Source organism: Athene cunicularia, assembly GCF_003259725.1.
Source record: "Athene cunicularia isolate RWA chromosome 15 unlocalized genomic scaffold, athCun1 chr15_part1, whole genome shotgun sequence".
In the NCBI taxonomy this organism is placed as follows: Eukaryota; Metazoa; Chordata; class Aves; order Strigiformes; family Strigidae; genus Athene; species Athene cunicularia.
In genome coordinates, this window is record NW_020799121.1 from 9,679,798 (window position 1) to 9,698,694 (window position 18,897).

General features: G+C 37.1%; 1 long non-coding RNA gene across 1 annotated transcript in view; it reads left to right on the forward strand.

Annotated features, from left to right (window-relative positions):
- LOC113486003 overlaps positions 1–18,897 on the forward strand; it is a 117,522-nt gene that overhangs the window by 45,809 nt on the left and 52,816 nt on the right. The window contains exon 3 of the long non-coding RNA XR_003399509.1: positions 13,215–13,324. This is a non-coding gene — a long non-coding RNA (uncharacterized LOC113486003). The remainder of the gene's footprint in view (positions 1–13,214; positions 13,325–18,897) is intronic.

Genomic DNA, 18,897 nt, shown 5'->3' on the forward strand with positions numbered 1-18,897 from the left:
TATGAAGCAGATTTTCTGTCATTTGATCTTACAGAAAGAAAAATGCTAGAAGAGGTAATCAAGAACTTTAGTAAGCAGAGACTGAGTCAGATGAGGTTCTAACCTGGACAGAATCTGTAGATTTTCCATGGGATCTTCAGAAGCCTGTTATTGAGTGAGAGATGGGTGAAGGACCATATTCCAGCACTATCATAAGGAAACAGAGCCTCGAGTCTGCAGTTCCTCTCATGTAGCATTATTGATGTTGCCAAGATCCCTGAATACTTGACAGACTATAGTTTTTTATTTTACTTTTGTTATCCTGAAAGTTTGGGGTGTTTTTGTTCTTGGTTTTCTTCCTACGCTACCTGAGACCCTTAGAAGGAAAGCTTCTCAAAGAACTTTCCCAGTCTTACCGCTTTGTTCCTCTCACAGGAGCCCCAATCTCACCAAGTGTGGGAATGACATACACCAAAATACTTGTCCCTGAGATTGAACCTGGATGTACATACCTTGGAAGAGTCATATCTCTAATGGGAATATATTTCTTAGAGTACTGATTTTTCTTCTTTTGCTTCTTGTTCCATGTCTTTAAAGCACAAGCTTCAAAGAGATGTTTCTTAATGAAACAGCGCACCCTATTCTCTCTTTTCTTCATCTTATACTGTGGGATTGGTAGATCTATAATGATGCTTTCTTTGGGTTTGGGGAGTCTATTTTCCAAGTTCAGTAGTCTTAAGGAAGACAGGTTTTGGTTGCTTGGTAGTATTATTACAAATATAATACTTATCTCTTTGTCTAGGTTTTTAAAGAGCCAGGTATTTACCTCCTTTTTGCTTTTACTGTTCAAAATCTGAAAACACCACTGCACCTGCACCTCCTTTAAGTCTTCTCTTTCCCATGGCTTGCCTGCTGCAGTCTGGTTTTTGTTCTTTTGTGGTTGATGCTGCTTGCTTTAGTCATTGTATCAGATCAAAAAGGAATTAAAGCATTTGCTTTCACACTGTCATCCGTTGTTAAATTCTGTTCCCCATATACTTCTCATTAATTCCCCCAGGGACAGGCCGATCCTAAGGCTGTTCTGGCATCTTTGAATTCAGGAGGTCCTACTCTAAGAACCACTGAGAACATAAAGGGATAATAAAGATTGCTTTATCTGTGGTTGTGAAATGGCTACAAGGTATTTGCTCCAGTAAGGAAGACTAGCTCTATAAATTTGACTTATTCTAGCTCAGCCAGTAAGTGCAACTTCACACTACTGAGTGTTGTTGAAAAGTGGTGGCATGTTTTCTTTCTCTCCAGGGAGAGTACTTCTCTTCTTTCCGTGCCCTAACTCTGGGCCAGCCTTTCACTGGGCTATTTCAGCATGCTGTGTCAGAAGAAAAATAACCATGTCCTTTTGTCAGATTACGCAGCAGTTCCTCTTAACTTCCTGCTGATTTGTATGCTTTGCAGTCCTCTGCTTTTGAGATTTGGCATTCTTAGTACTCTTCTGTTAATTTCCTTTAAATAGGATTTTAATACACAGAAAGGATATAATATCTTTGGAATTTCTAAAATCTTAATCTAGCCGTGTAAATCTCTCTTGCTATCTAAGCGTTTCCTAATGTTGATATCTATTTTTAAAACATCAACATTTTTGTGGCTTTCACAGGAATCCTGATTTGCATTTGGTGTCTAAACATGTAGATGTTTGGATCTGTCACAATATACCATTTAAGTGCATGCTTACCAGCACGAGCAGCCTTTTAGTCTGGAAGAGAAGATTGTTGCAATCTGTAAAATCTGGAAGTTTGAAGTTGACTAGAGGTTTTACCAACTGTGAAATTTAGTATACTGAGCACATGCTAGCATGGCCACCTCTTCTGAAGCCGTGAGAAGTATTACTAGGAGTATTTATGTTAGTATCAGTGGAAGGAAAGTGACCGAATAAAAGACCAAAGTCAACTTCAGTGTGAGTCTTGACTGTAGCAGCATAATTTGAACTTGCTTAAAGTTATTTTTTAGTGACTTTAAAACAGAAATTTTCACTCACGCAGTAAATTCTTTCCCCCATCCTTTCTGCTGCTTTTCCCTCCACAATCTTTGGACTCTCTATGTAATAAGAATGATGCATCATAATAACCATTGTTATTACTGCCAGAATAGATACAATACTGAATAAACAACAAGGAATGGAATAATAGGACAGTGTGTGTCTGAACAGAGTGCTGGTAATATGTCTAGTGGGACCTAATTTATTTTTCCTGGTGCTGGACTGATTGAGTCTCACCACTAGTGGACTCCCATAGGTAGGACAGTGAATTTTGTAAAAAAGAAATCTTGTGTCAGATAATTTCCACATTTAGATACAATCATTCTGCATGCCCTTAGAATAATAATAATATGATTCTTTATGATTTAATTCTTTGTAACATTGCATTATTATATATTTTATATAAACTATATAATTGTAGATAAACATATATTCATTATATATTATATATATTGTAATATTAAATGTAAACAATTAAATTATAAAAGTATTAAAAATAAAAAATGATAAAATAGAGATAAAAGCCAACATGGCTAGCCAGTTTATAGTCTTCTGTGGAATGCACGTTGTATAAAATAGCTTTCATTTGGTTTCATTGCAGTTTAGAATTCCATATGAGGTGTCATTTTCTGTTGATTTTCAAGAAGATCATTTCTAATAATGTTGTGGTTTAACTCCAGCTGGCAACTAAGCCCCACACAGCCGCTCGCTCACTCCTCCCTGGTGAGATGGGGAAGAGAATCGGAAGGATAAAAGTGAGAAAACTCCTGTGTTGAGATAAAGACAGTTTTGATAGGTAAAGCAAAAGCTGCACACACCAGCAAAGCAAACCAAGGGATTCGTTCACCTCTTGCATGGGCAGGCAGGTGCTCAGCCATCTCCAGGACAGCAGGGCTCCATCACACGTAACGGTGACTTGGGAAGACAAATGCCATCACTCTGAACGTCCCCCCCTTCCTCCTTCCCCCAGCAGCATGTGTGACCATGACACCGTTTGGTCTGGGACATCCCTTGGGTCAGTTGGGGTCAGCTGTCCCAGCTGTGTCCCCTCCCAGCTCCTTGGGCACCCCCAGTCTCCTCGCTGGTGGGGTGAGGAGCAGAAGGGGCCTCGACCCTGTGTGAGCACTGCTCAGTGATAATGGGAACATCCCTGTCTTATCAGCACTGTTCTTGGCACAAAATCCAAAATTTAGTAGCTACTTCGATGAAGAAAATTATCCCAGCCAAGGCCAGCACAGTGTAGAAATAAGATTTTCTGCTCTTTAGTTTAGTCATTTGTTGAATGCTTAAAAAATGTTTTACATTACTTGTTTCCACCTGCTTTAAACACAACTGTTGAGTACACAGAATGAGTTTCAAAAGAGTTCAAAATTTTGGTATAAAGATTTTTTCGAACAATTATGATAAGCACTGATTTGGGAGCTGACTCTTTGCTGTTCCTTCTAAGTTCCTAAAGCACAAAAAAACTTCATAAAGAATTGGTGTGTTTATTTCAGTATGTTCCCTTCTACAGGGATATCTGATAGAACTGAACAGATTTTAAAGCTTTTATGAAGTTAAACATTATGTTACTAACAAGCAGTTTTAATAAAGCAATGTCTCTGTTGATAAAACTGTTGATTAAAATAGAATTTGCTTTAATTTGAATAATGGCTATAGAATGCCACCGTTTTTTGTGCGCATAGGGAATGTGTTTTTAGGAGTCTTCACATACGCGTCTCTGTGTAATACATTCAAAAGGTAGGATGTAATACAATCTAAAGAGAATTCCACTAACCTGAACATTTGCTATGAAGTGTATGAAGAGCATCTCCACAAAAGCTTTGATAGGCATGATTATGTATGATTGCTTCTAAAAAAGTACTTGATTTTAGTCAAAACTGATATGATCTTGGGAGATTGCTGGAGATTATAAATAAAAAAATTTTTTTAAAAGTTTTTTAAAAAATCCGCATAAACAGAAACTTAAGTATATGCTGAAAGGCTCTGTTTAGAAGCAAAGGGAAGATGGCATATTTATGAAACACTGTCAGGGCAGTCTATTTACAAGTAGGAAACCATGAAATGCTCTGCTGCTCCATTCAGTAAACACTGCAGGAATTTAGACTTCTACAAAAGAATATCACATCAGTGGTACTTATCATGATTTCTGGCATTTCTGGTATTAGCACACCAAGAGAAAAATGAAAACGGAGTAGATGATATCTCTAAGGATTACTGTAGAGTATCGCTAGTGGGAGAAAATTAAGAGTGTTGGTGGAAGTGCTGCACATAATGCCGGAAAACTACAGGTCTTCAGAGTTGAAGAACGGGGGAAAGTGGGGGAGAAGAAAGGGACGGAGTAGGGATGGACTTCACACAGAGCAAGCTCTGACAGTTACAAGGTTTACTGAGGGCTGGGGAGACTCCGACTGCAAACTGAGGCACTCACAACAATATTTAGAAGATGGCTTGAATAAGAAGATTTAACAGGATTTTATTTGTCACTCTGAATAGTATGTGGATACTAACAATGTTCTCAGTGCTGTCCTCATTTTCATTCTTACAGTGTCTTTTTTCTATGCTACTGCATGCTTCATCCATTTGCTCGTGCACAGAAGGCAATCAGCTGGGTATTCTCACTTGCCTTGTCTTACATTTCCTCATACAGCTGATACCCCCATCTTATCATTCCCTGTAGATGACTTCTGGAAGCAAGAAAATAGGATCTTTCTTTGTACACTGCTCATGGTTGTCAGATTACTTGTCTGTTTAGAAAAAAGGTATGCATAGCATTAATAGTTGATGCATATCACATCCAGAAGGCAGTACTGTTACCTGTAATTCACGTTACATTGCCCAGTGTTGGACTATGACATTACCTGTTCTGTCAGAGATGATAACAACAAAGATGATGCAGCAGTTGTACTTCAGTGGTAGCTAATGCAGCGCTGGGAGGAGAAGAGATGCTAACAAGTTAAAATATGGAGTTAAATATTGAAATTGGAGAGAATATGTTGTTAAGTTAAAACATTGTAGTATAAAGATGGTGACGACTTGGGTAGAGATGTCTGTATAGCATTGTTTCTTGATATTTAATAGCCCACAAGACAGCTAAAGTGCTCTTTTAATTGTCCTTTGCATACTGAATAATAAACATTTAATCAAATGAATTTAAAGAAACTGAAGATAAATTAAAAACATTTTTCCAAAGCTTGATGCCAAGAATTCATTGATGAAGTGCATAGCTGAACCTCTTTACTTAAGCACTAGAAACTACTTTTGCCAAATCTGACATTAAAGAAGATTTTGTCTAATAATATCTAACCATTATGTCTTTGATGTACAGCCATGACAATGATTTTAGTAAAGGATTATGGCATTGCATTAAGCAGAGAAAGCTACTTTAATACCACAGTATTAAGACATCACAGTGAACTCTGGAATAGCACAACTTATCTAACACATTAAGGAAAAATTCAGGTTATTAAGCTTAATTAAATCTATTTTAACAGGATTTAGCAGCATCTATCTAGAGGTTACCAGTCTTGATTTGCATTTGTCTAGAGCCTGCACCAATGCTATCTAAATCACTGAGAAGATTACTACGTGTATTGGTGGTCTTTGGATCAGGCTGATCTGCAGAGATGCACACTGTGATATCAACACAACAAATGGCAAAATACACATTTCTGCAGTCATTCTATTATCTGGCAGCTGTTCCATTGACATCTTTCTGAACCTACAAGACTGCTACCCAGTTAATGGCTCATAATGCAGATACATAATTGTTGACTGTTTCTTGCTAAGCAAAGTAATCTCTATGCTCTATTCACAGTTATTTAACTCTTCACTTTGCATTTCTGGAATACAGTACAGAGCCCAAATAGGAGGTTTCAGAATCTTCCTTTTATTCAGTGTTAAATCTCTTGCCTGCTGAAATGCATATTTATAATACCTCAGAGCTGTTTTAGAGATAATTGTTTTGGATGTCCTAAATGTTAGGGATTGTTTTTACTGTGCCTTAATTTGTGCTGATGTTCTGTTGATGAACTTTTCCTTTTATTTTAAATCAGTGTAAAAACTAGGATATACTATCCTATACTGATAATTGCTACAGAAGATAAACTGTCTAGCATAAGCAAAGACTGTGAAGGAAATGAGAGGTTTTTTTCTCAAAGACTAGATACAGCAAAATCTAGAAGACCTGTTTTGTCAAAGGGCTTCACAAGAGAAAGAAAAGCAAAACACACTGCGTGGCCTAATGTTTTCATTAGCTGTGAGATTTCCAGTGCAAGCGAAGCTGTAGTTCCCTGTTAGAGTGTAGGCCACAGCTATCATTTTTGCCAAGAAAAGTTGTGTTTAAAAAAACCAGTAATGACGCTTTCTAAACTGAATCATCTCAGCCACTTTGGAAAAGAAAATGTAGCAGTTCCTAAAGAAGTTGGAGTACAGATGAGTGAAGACGCTGTTCAGTTCACTACTGCCTTCCTTGCTCTCCTTTGTGTCTGCGGTTTGTAACTCTGTACCTTGAACTTCCCTCTGTCAGGAGATGTTCTCTGTCAAGAACTGCAGAAATTAAAATCACATTCCTAGAGAGATAACTCCATACAAAGGACTGTAGTCCACTGGTATGCTAGTACAGAGCATAATGATTAGAAACAGAGAACTTTATTTATTCTTTATTGCAATTTGCCATTTATATGAACTGGAATTTAATTATTAATGAGTGGAAGTCTGTGGTTTGAATGTAAAAGATACAACGGCTGTCCTGGTTTTTCCTCACTGAGGGCTTTTTCCTTTGTGTCTTGCATTCGGGTATGAGTGGAAGTATACTGTTCTGCGGACACTGCAGAAGAGCATGTACGATCTCTTCTCAGGAAGAAAGCTATTGAACAAGTTCAAACCTGACATTTCTGACTGGATTTTATGCAGTGTCCTTTCTCTCTAACATAGCACAGCAGAAAGCTTGTGGTTTAAATTTTCTGTCAAAAACTGTCAAGAATTACTAGAATTAGGGGTGACATACAGCTGGTGCACCTGCTTAAGTCTCCTGTGTATGGACCAGTTCTTGTCTGACAAGTGGTTAATTTTTCACTGCTGTATCAGTCTTGTATGCTGACAGAGTGTGCATTGTGGTAATATTTGCACATTGTTGGATTCAAAACCAAAGTGGCTGCTGTCTCTGCAATTCATGTAACTTTTTGGAATAATTTCCCGCACAAAACATGTTCAGAAATCCCTGAAGGTTTCTATAAACGAGATGAGTTCAGGACTCAGAAAGTACATGCTCATTGAAATGACTGAAAGAAGCATATTTCAGTAGGTATATTTCCATAGTGGTGAAAGTCCAGTATATAGAAATTAATTTCAATTAGTTACCTCAGGGCAATGTCAGCTTTGTTAAAGTGAATGCCCAAGTTTTGCTTCTGAAAGCTCCATCTCTCATAGAAACGCTTGTACAGCACATGCTTTTAAGCGTCTCCCTAACATCCTGCTTAATCATACCATGATTTATGTTCTTTGCATTGACCTTATGACTTCATCTTTAGGCGCTTTATAATAAGACATGATGCGATGCAGCGTGAGTACTGTAGCATTAGGGGATTTCGATAAGGAAAGAAAATTGACTACTCATTTGTGCAGTGTCAACTTTCTGTTTGCCTCAGAATTCAATTCAATATATCAATATTCTTGCTGCTTTGTACTACAAAATAGTAAAAATTAAATAGTTGGCCCTGTTTTCCAGGATTCTGGATTTAGATTTTGATTCAGTAAGTTGATTCCCTATTCAGTAGATCATGTGCTTATATCCTTTTGACATTTATTATGGAAAAAAGCTTGGCCCAGAAATAAAGGCACTAGCTTGAGGCTTGTCAAGACACATTTCTGTTGGTTCTGTCATAACATTTGTATATGACCTTGAACAAATCAGACTGTTTTGAAGAATAATTTAGTATCCCAGCTCCATTTGCTGAAATGTGTGCTCTGAAGAGCTTTTTAAAGCTGTTGTGGTCAGTATTTCTGAACTCCAGCAGTTTGTGAAGGAAAATTAGTAGCACTGTCTTATCACTCTTCTGTCACAGATGGAGTAGTAACTGAGTTACTCAAACACCAGGGCAATGAGTGCTTGAGAGATTTCTTTCTCAGTATCTTGGACTTAAATACATTTTAAAGCATGCTACTCAAAGGGAACCCCAAGCTGGAAAACTTGTAAAGCAAATCCTCCTGATTTTCAGGATTGCTTCATTAAAATAAAATGTGCACTCCTTAGAAGCCACTTGTATTAAAAGTTTCAGTCTTCTATCTTCTGAATTAAAGCCTCCGTGGACGTCTAGAGCTCAATTAGTTATGCCATGGGATATGTTTTGGGGAAACAAAACCAGTCACTTAACACAATTTTGCTGCACAAGACCAATAATAATATTTCATGTGCAGTATTTAAACTGGCCTGTTGGTGAAAAATGAGAAGAGAAGCCTTTATATTATACTTTTTCTTACAGTAATTAATGGGTTTAAAGATATTATTACTGGCTTATTTTTGTCATGGTTTGTGTAAACATATCATGTTTTTCAGGAGAACTTCAGACTGGGATTTGTGAAAAAAAAAATTAAATATGATAAATAGAAATTCAGGGCAAACTAAAAATTACAGAGAATTTGGGCTAAATTCTGTATATTGTGCTAGAAAAAATGGGATGATAATGTGAAAGCACTTCATTTTGATATTTTGTTCATATTTCATTTCAAAAGCACCAAAAAGCTACCTTTTGGAAATAAGATTTCTGGAGATGCCTTGTATTTCCAAAGGGAGTTGCATTCATTATTTTTATAATTGAACTTGAACCAGTAGCTCTCCACTGATGGGTTCATAAAATATTCTGGCACAAATGGTTTGATAATCCTGATATTTCCCTGATGTCAGCATTTACAGAACACAAATTTTTACTAACAATTGAAGTATTCCAGCTTTTCCATACAGTCTGCTTTTGTAAAGTGGATTTGAAGTTACTGTCTCTGGTGCTTTAAAAGCTAGAGTAAAAATTTAGATCATTCTCACCTGCTGAAGAGGAAAGATAGCACCCAGTTTGGATGCAGGCATGTAACTCAGTAACTAACACTGTGTAAGACTTATTAGAACTCTAATATAAAGCCAGCTTATACACATAGGAAGATAAGAACATGTAGTTTATCACAGGTGAAACAAGAAATAGCATTATAAATTGAAGAACTGTAGTTATTTAAAGCAATAAGTTAAAGCTGCCTATTAAAAGCCTTGTGAAATATAATTTATTTTAAATCAGAACAGGTTTCCCATGCCGCAATTTTAGTTAGGTTAGAGAATTTCAGCCTATCCTTAATATTCATCATTGAGTAATTAAAGATGGATATATCATGAGACTTAACAGTTTTTCAATAAAAAGGTAGTTATTTCAGTGTACAGAAACTGAATGTCTTCTCACTTTGAGTTAAGGTCATTGGTAAAACCCCAATTTGCTATTAAATGCAAAGAGACTTCCTAGTTCATAAAAGGCTAGTATGGCAGATACCAGCTCTCTCTCCAGGTATGTCTGCAACACTTTAATGGGGGAAAAAAAAAATTGTTTCACTTCATTTTATCAGTTACAATATTTCATTTCTGTACTTGGAATTCCGATTCTATGTACTATTGGTGTTTTTCCCCCAGAAAAACGAAGATGTAATGTTCTATATACAATGTTATGTTAGTTCTGTTTCCAACATGTAATTGGATGAATGACTTAAATAATCTCCCAACGTGAGGAGAAATAAATAGGCCAACACACACAATCTTCTTTTTTCACTGTATATAAGTGGATCTGTCATTGAACCACTGAGGTTTGTTTTAGTGCAAAGAGAAGAATATATTGCATTTTAGATAATGGTTGCATGGATTTTTGGTAAATACTTGAATTGCATTTCTGGTTCACTGTATGACTATACTGTGAAGAACAAGACAGTATTTAAAGTGCACTTATCCTGGGGTTAATGTTGCATTAGTCAGAGTCTTCCAGAATGGCAAACTGGCATTTCTTGCTCTTAGTTTACATCTTTTGCTGAAGAACCTTCCTGCCTACCTGTGAGTATTGATTCCCAGCTCTGAAGGCATACTCTGCATCTGTACCATCTGGAATACCTGAGGAGCTTCGGTTTTGTTTAGATTTCATCTTTGTTTAGCTACCATCTAGCTGGATTTAAAAGTGTTTCGAGAAGTGTATGCACACTGGATTTTTTTTAGATTATAGCCAGTGGTACAGATGAATTGCCTAACACAATGCTTGCATGGTCCCTCCTCTCTCACAGCTCCACTGAAATAGGCATTTCAATGTGGCAGTGTGAACCTGCCACACACATGAGTTGTTATTTTTTTTTGCTATGATTAAATCAACAATGGAATGGAATGGAATGGAATGGAATGGAATGGAATGGAATGGAATGGAATGGAATGGAATGGAATGGAAGGATGCTCATGTGAGAGATGGGTATAGGGCAGAGGTACCACTGGCGGTGTTCTCCGTGGACATTCGTCCCCCACTCCACTCAAAGAGAGCTCTTACGAGATGTGTGTATCCTCACAGTGATCAAGAGCACTGTTTCAAGGCAAAGTATCCAGTACTACTTCCAAATGATGACAGCTCTGACGTGCATAACTTAATTTCAATCATTATCTCTGGGATGAATCTTAATGTAATTGCTGTGGTATTCAATTGTGCAGCTATCTGAAGCCTCAAAGAAAGAAATAAGCTGTCCATAAATATTTAAACAGTTGTACAGGTGTTACACTTTTTTTCAACTAAATTTCTCTTTGTAAATGTGTGAGTTCTGTAATTGAAGCAGGCTTAGTTGAAGAAGCAGTGCTTTAAATTCCTCATCAGCTGCACTTGTCTAGAAGGCACCAGTGCCTGAGACACACAAACATTTCTTAATTAAATTGAAAAAAATCTTCCAATTTCCTCCTTTGTACTTGTCTGTTGAGCAACAAATCTCACTCATGTATTTTCTTTCCATGTGGCTATGGTAAATCTAACAGCCTCTTAAGAAGCAGCAGTTTATCTTGTTTGACTTTAAAGATTACAAAATTTAAAATATAATTCGGTTCATGCAGGAGCCAGACGGGATATGTGTTTTTCATTTCTTGTTATTATTGATTGTTGTGAAGTTTATGACTTGGGAAGAATAGAAAGAAGAAGAAAAGTCATTATGTTTTTCTTTCAGTGCTGAGGAGTTGGGGGATAAAAGATGCTTGCATTGTCTACCGAATAATGTTTGGGAGCAAAGCTTTCAGTTCTGACATTTCAATTTGCAGAGATATGTATAAAGCAGACAACTGTTATTAAAAATAAGATGTAGATTTTATGGGTTAAGATGATCTATAAATTAATGTTTTAACTGGTACTAGTTGGGTTTTTTTTCACCTGACTGACATGATTTTCAAAGTAGTGGCTTTTCTCTTTTTGAACTCAGGCTGTGTGTCTCTTCTCTATGCCTTGACTGAATCAGTGTCCCAGAAAAGCCTTAAAGGGCTACTGCATAGCTGGAGAATCACTTTTGAGAAAGATGCATGACGAGATCATTACAAAACACCCATGGGTTTTCACAAGAATAGGAGACATCTGGAGCTCTAGTTCCACCTTGTATATTGCTTTTAGCCAGTGGATATATTTCCGCAGCCTGTCAGTAGTATACAGAGAGTGTAGTACGAGAGCAAATTATTGCTGTGTCTTGCTTTATCTTGATGCTTTCAAGGATACAAAATGTCCATTCTCTCTACCTTTCTTGCAAGCTTTTTGCTTTCTAACAATAAAGGGACCACAATATCTTTATTTTTTAAGGCATGTCTTTACTGTAGTTGCTTGCTTGAATCATTCCTTGAGGCTCCAGTAGACCTGAAGTAGACCTCTCCCAGACCACAGCTATTCTGACCCCTAAATATATTTAAAGATCCAGGCATGCAATACACTGAAACCCACCCAGACTGTACTTTTACATGACCAGCAAAATTTCCCCAGTCTCCGAGCAAGTAAGAGAGACATGTAATGTTAAAAATAAAATGCAAATGCCTGAGTTATTTGAATATAATCACTTTATTAATTTAACTGTCTAACAGATACTGATGACAGTCTAATAATAAGGTCCAAAATGTTCTTTCTCATTAAAGGAGTTAATGAACTCACACATCTTAAGAATTTCATTTTAATTAATTAGGAATAATTTATACGAGAGAGAGAAGTGCCAAAAAAATATTCCTGTTGAGGGGTGGAAAACTGGTAAATCTGTTAATGAAGGATGCTGGGTGCCACAGCTTTCATGAAAAGATTCCTACAGTTCCCTGATTCATGTGTAGAAGGTGACTGGGTGGCTGGATATTTTCAAACTCCCAACACTGTAGGCATTCCCACTCATTGTTACTGTACGTGCTAAATAGTGCGTAATCCTATAGCAGGCACAACAAAGATTGGCTTCAAGACAAAAAATCTGTCCCTACATATAGGTAGAGTATTAAAATGTGGTGAGGATTTATTAGTAATATAATTTATAACCTCTCCAGAATTTCAAAAAGTGGAAAAAATTGAATGCAAATATTTTCCTTGAATTGTGAAATGTGGTTCCTCTTTTGCACTCTAGCTCCTTCAAAAATTACATTTCAGAAGTTGCACCTCAGAAGCACTCATATCTAGTCATGCTCTCTGTTCTGGTAAAACAAAGATGCTTTTGGCAGTTAAACTGTGTTAGGGTGGGGTCTTTGTCTATCAGGAGTTAACAAACAGTGCAAGGAAGCAGTAAGCACAGTGCTGTAAGGAAGTAATTTCAGTTCTGAAAGTTTCCTGATATTTTACACCCAGAATGAGATTTTGTGACTGACTTAAAATGAGTAAATGCTATCATTTTGTTTTATGCTTCATTGGGTTAATTTCCTTTGGCTGACATGCCCACATTTCAGTGTATATTGGCTTCAGAAGCTTGTTAATGTTAAAAATAACTAACTTGAAACTGCTGAAACCATGATTGATATGTAAAAAGATAAGACTTAAACCTGCAGGAAAGGCTGAAATTGGTAAGTTAGGAGTGAGTGGTGAGCAAGCAGATGTTTTCTAGAATTGGAAGCCGTATGCAAAGTTATTTTAGGCATATTGGCATAGTTAGGATAGTATTTAAGGAATCTTTACTGTTATGACAAATTTTTTGATATTGCATACTGTAGGTACACGTCAGGAAATATAACTCCAGCTTTAATTTGAATGGATCGAAGAGTAGGGGACTAACCAGAGAGGAAGGACTTTCCTAAGACCAACCAGCAGCCTGACGACACAGGTAGGAACAGCGTTTAGACCGTTTGTTTTGCACTCCTCTTCTCTGATGGTACACTACACATCTTTCAGACAGCGTTGTATTTTGAGCAGCAGCTGTTTCAGAGTTTCTGGACCTGAAAATTATGTGATAAACCAATATGTTGGCCGGGTTTGCTGTACGTGCAACTCAGATTGAAGCTGTATGTGTGTGTGTGTCTGTGTGTTGTGTGTTTGGTGAGAATATGTTGCCTTTGTACACCAGGACTGAAAGCTAATTTGACTGAAAATTGTTCTTTGTCAACACACATAGGAAGAAATCAAAAGGAAAACTTAGTGATAAATGCCCACAAGTTGAACATAAATTATATGTTAGAGTGGAACTCCATTTGTAATTATTTTTACTATCTCTAAAGCATGCATGCTATATATATCTATGTGCTTTTATTTTCAGAGACGAAAGCTTTCCTTGATGAAATATTTACAGATCAGTATAGCTTCTAAAGGCTTTTACCCTCATGCTAAGATAATATACAAGTATGCAAGCAAAGAAAATGTCAATGGAGACACACCTCAAAAATGAGTAATAGAATACAGTTACATAAGTTGTTCTGTTATCCTAAATTTGTATGTGGTCAACAAGATAGGGTAATAGCCTGGAAATCACGACACTTGCTTTTCCTTCTAATCTGATTGCTTCATTGTTGAGCAGACAGTTTAATGGATTAAAAGCTCTTCTGAGCAAAACCTCCTTCATTCTCTGTATTTGTGCGTGTAAATACACATTATGTGTTCATCACCTTTTTGCTTATGGCCCTTTGATCCAACCATTACAATAACAACAAAGGACAGGGAAGATTGTGTAAGCTTTTAGGCAGAAACTGCATGGTAAGGGTGAAAGCAAGTAACTAAAAGTGTAGATTTATAGTTCTAACATTTGGTCCTGTATTCTAATAACATTCCTGGTGCAGCCTTAGAAGAAAAGACTGCCAATGAGTCTTTATACAGGGCTGGGTATTTGTGCTTGCTTTGTTGTGGTGTTGAGCAATCAGCACTTCAGTTTTTTTTCTTTTCCATTCTAAATGGAAACGAAGTTTTTAATTCTAAATGGAACTAGAGGAAAGCCATGTTTTTAGGCAGGCAAAGTAAGTATGATGTTGAGTTCAATAGCCCTGGCCATTTTGATGGATAGAAAAAAGCTTAGAGATGGATGACTAAGCATAATGATGAGTACTGATGAATCTTTTTTGCTAACGTGCTAGCAGTGATTGGCAAGAGAGTATAAATTGGTGAAACCTGGGCAGACTTTAGCAGATTGAGGGTGAGCAGTGCCACAAAAGACAGAACACAGTGCCACCTAGTGCCTTCGGCAAAAGCAAACTGGATATCCTCAATCGACTTTCAGGTGGGTAGGATTTCTATAATAAAAGAAAATGCATGAAAGTAGTATTAATGTCTAAATGTAGAAATCAGTGGGCTGTATTTTCCGTTAGGAGGCAGGTCTATTCTGACTTCCCAGGAGAGCCCTTAGGGTGTAATAGACGTTCTCAGCTTGAGTGGATCCCTCCCAAGACCCTTTTTACTGTTGAAATATGGGATGTCACCTGGGCAAAGTGTGTGTGTGGCATGATTATGCGTCATACCTCAGCAAACAGTTCATTTCCGAAAGGATGTTAGACACCATGTATAGAGGAGGACAAACCCCTACACAGGGTTGACCTCCTGCTGGAAGGTCAGGTCTGCAAATTTTCCTGAAATCCAAGCTGAGATTTTAAGCAATGTTTTTTTCAGTCTTTTTTCATTAAGTTGATGGAGCATGTGGGTTTTTTCAATGAAATTTTGATGTGAAGAGACTGTAATTGTTATTTTAAAATGCACTGCAGTATTGTTAGTAGTGTGACATTTGTACTTGGAAACAGAGACCAAATCTGCTCTTTGATGGATTGAGTTGCCCTCTGGGCTTCCTCCATTGACTGTGGAAGGAGGTGGAAGCGACTGTCTGCTTTAATTTCTTGGATGTGTGGAATGAATCCAAACTCGAGTGTGGGATATTTGGATTTGTGTACTTATACTTCTATTATATTAGGTTGCTTTGAATTTTCCAATTTCACATGCATTTTCACATGTCCAATAGAGAGGAAGCAGTAGCTCACATATCAGATATAGAGGAAACAAAATAACTTAGCCCTGTGTGAAATTGTTGGATGGTAATATTCATTTGATAATGTAATAGGACTGGCAGAATGACAACTTCTGTGCTTTTCAAATTCAAAGCAAATGAGGCAAACTTAAAGCATCTGATAAAAGACTGCCAAAGTGATTCTGGTTCACTAACAACACAGAAGTATCTCTGTCCTCTTGGCAATGCTTAAGGATTAGCAACTATCACTCTTACATTAATGGGTCTCAGCTCTCCAGAAATGGTGTAGTCAAAATAGTGAAGAATATCCGAATGTAGTGCAGTGGTGTGGATAATGCTTAGAGATGAGTATAAAAAGAAATCCTGAACAAAGACATCTTAGTTTGGATGATTAGTATTAGAATCAGTGTAGTCTACTGCCCTTGGATTGTCTGCATTTCAGTGCTTGGAAACTTGAGAGAAAAGAATAAAAATTTATAACTTTTTGGGGTTAAGTCTGACTCAACTAAGAGGGAGTATTCTTTCTTGTAAGGCTTGTAAAATTGTAAGCTGTGTGTGAGTGTGAGCTGTGTTAAAGTAAGTGATATTCATCCTTCTGAGGATTCTAGAGTGGGTTTGTGTAAACTACTCTGCAAAAGGTTTAATTTTATCTTTACTGCTTGTCAGAACAACAGGGCGGGGTGGAGAAGGAATAATGGGTAACTTGTGCAAAGTAAACTCCAGGTTTTGTCTGCTGTGATCCATACAGTCCCACTATTGGGTAACTGTGATAGGCATTATTCATCAATTTTGTAAATCCCCAAACTTCTTAAACTTAGCAGTAAATGGTATTTCTACAAAAAGACTCCTAGCCGTTTGCTATCCTCCCACTTCAAATGTCTGTTATCCTGTACAAGGGCAGAAACAATGTTGGATGATGCTGGGTCATTGATCAGACAACATGCCTAATGTTTACCAGCTAGTCTAAGGGAATGGTTCATAAGTAATGGACAATTTGGAAATTATTTGTTCCAATTCTTTGGCAGATACTTAATCAACAAATCTAGGGGGAAAAGAACAATAAGGTAGCAAAATAAAATATGGCTCTGTGTACCCTTAGTATTAGTCTCCTTAGCTAGTTTGTTTAAAATCAATAGTTTTGCAAACTAAAAAGAGAAGGAAAAGAGAAAAACTGTTTTATGAGATTTCAATTTCCCTGATTCCATTCTTGCCTTGACTGACTGGAAAAGTAGTGGGATCAGAAGCACTTAAGAGATGTTAATTAATATCTTTTTTTTGGTATTGTTTGATCTATTGAAATTAATTTTTTGTTCTTGTGACCTTTATCTTTCACTTTTTCACCTCATTGGCATTTATCAGAGTTCTCTAGTCAAAGTACAAAGTGAAAACTGCAGCACTAATCAAAAGTGATCAGATAAAATAGATGTGTATTAAATAGACCAAATGAACGACTCATCCATCCTGCCTTGAGTGCCAGAGCCCTGACGCATTCCAAGAGTCTTCTTCCTTTCCCACACAGTCGGCCCATTGCGTGCTGACAGGCCTCGCTCATGGCACAGAGCTCATGGTCTGAAATAAATCACAAATTGTTGGTTGTTGTCTCTTCAAAAAATCTACTTGATTTCATCTATTATTTTTTTTATATTTCAAATTGTATCTACCTTACATTACAAAACTCTACTGGAATAACTATATTCATAGATGGAAAGTATCGATGAAGGCATCTTGTCTTTATGTAACTGAAGGTTGTACGAGTGTATCATACGTCATTGGAGGTAGTTTGGCAAATGAAGGGCATTGCTGGTATTATTCGTGCCTCCAGCCTTTTCAAAGAAATAATTACAAATATGTGACTTAAGTCAATTATTGTGGATTCTTTTATAATAAAACCTTCATCAAGTGGAATCAAGAAATCTAGACTCTAAAACTGTGGATAGTATCAGTAAACCGCTTGAACTGAACCTGGACTCTGAACTCCTACTCCAAGGCATGTTTTGTAACAGATAAATGCCCATGAGAGTGGACTTGTTAAGTTGTATGGTTTCAACTTCTTTTGTACTCTCTGTACACTGCTGCCTGACTCTGAGCCCTTGCATTTGTATTTAATATGGATTAGAGCTATTGCATCTATTCCTTAGGAAATACCTGGACCATGAAAGCTGTTATATAAAAATAGTTCATTACAATATTACATGCATAACTGCATAAACATCTATTTGGTCCTTGCTTTGATCACCTCTGATCTTGGCTGTTACTGCTACTGACTTCTACAAGCCTTTTTTCCCTTGTATGTTTTTTTAATTCTAATTTGAGGTTGTCGAGAGCAGGTTCTGTTTATTTCCCATGATAATGGCTTGACTATTTTTTTAAATAGTTTTGAACTTAAATCAGTTCTATTGGAGTATTTTTACATCAGTGTTGAAAAAGCGTTGATGTGCCAGCAATGTTTTTACTGTTGCTGTGTTTCACCTGGAAAACCACCTTGGTCTGTCACTGAAGGGCATTGCACAGATGTAATACAGTATTATTTATTTATTATCATAACACCACGCTGACAAACTACTTCCCAAATACATCAGTAACCAATCTACCTTGGCACATTCGTCATCACAATTTTCTTTGCATTCTCTCCCTGTGCATTTTCTTTAGTTATGGCTCCTTGGAACACCGCTATGGTTTTCCTATATAACTAGACACTAGTAGTTTGTATCAAATCTACCTATTTCAACCCTTCAGGACATTAATCTTTTTTTTTTTTTTACCCAATTATTAGTGTTGTGGGTTAACCCTGGTGGGCTGCTTGCTCTCTTACCCTCACACCCCACCCAGTGGGACAGAAGAAGAGGAAAGGAAAAATAAAAGCAAGAAAACTTGAGGGTCAAGATTAAAAAAAAAAACAAACCCAAAACCAAAAACCATGTGTTTAATAAGTGAAAGATAAGTAGAAGAAGAGAGAAGAAAACAACAAAATAAGTGATGAAAATGTAATTATTCACCACTTCTCATGGGTAGACCAATGTCCAGCCAGTTCCTGAGGAAGAGATGACTAACCCCTCTAAAATCCTTTCTTTTCCATTCTATTGCTGAGCATGACATTACGTGGAATGGAATATCTCTTTAGTTAGTTTGGGTTATCTGGCTGGTTGTGTCCCTCCCAGTTTATTCCGCGCCTCCCAGTCTATTCACTGGGGGGCAGAGTGAGAAACCGAGAAGGTCTTCATGCTGTCCAAACACTGGTCAGCAAAAGCTGTGTTATTAGTACTGGTTTGGTCATGCGGTGAGTTTAAAATTTTTCTAAATGGTACAAACTCCGAAGGAGGTATCTTGTTTTATGGTACATTTTCCTTTTAAGTGACAGTGAAAGCTGCCATTGCAACAGATGAGTTAATGCACTGTTTGCTGGGCTGTGTTACTGCTTATGAAAACATCTCGTGCAGTATAATGTGATGTGTAGTTTT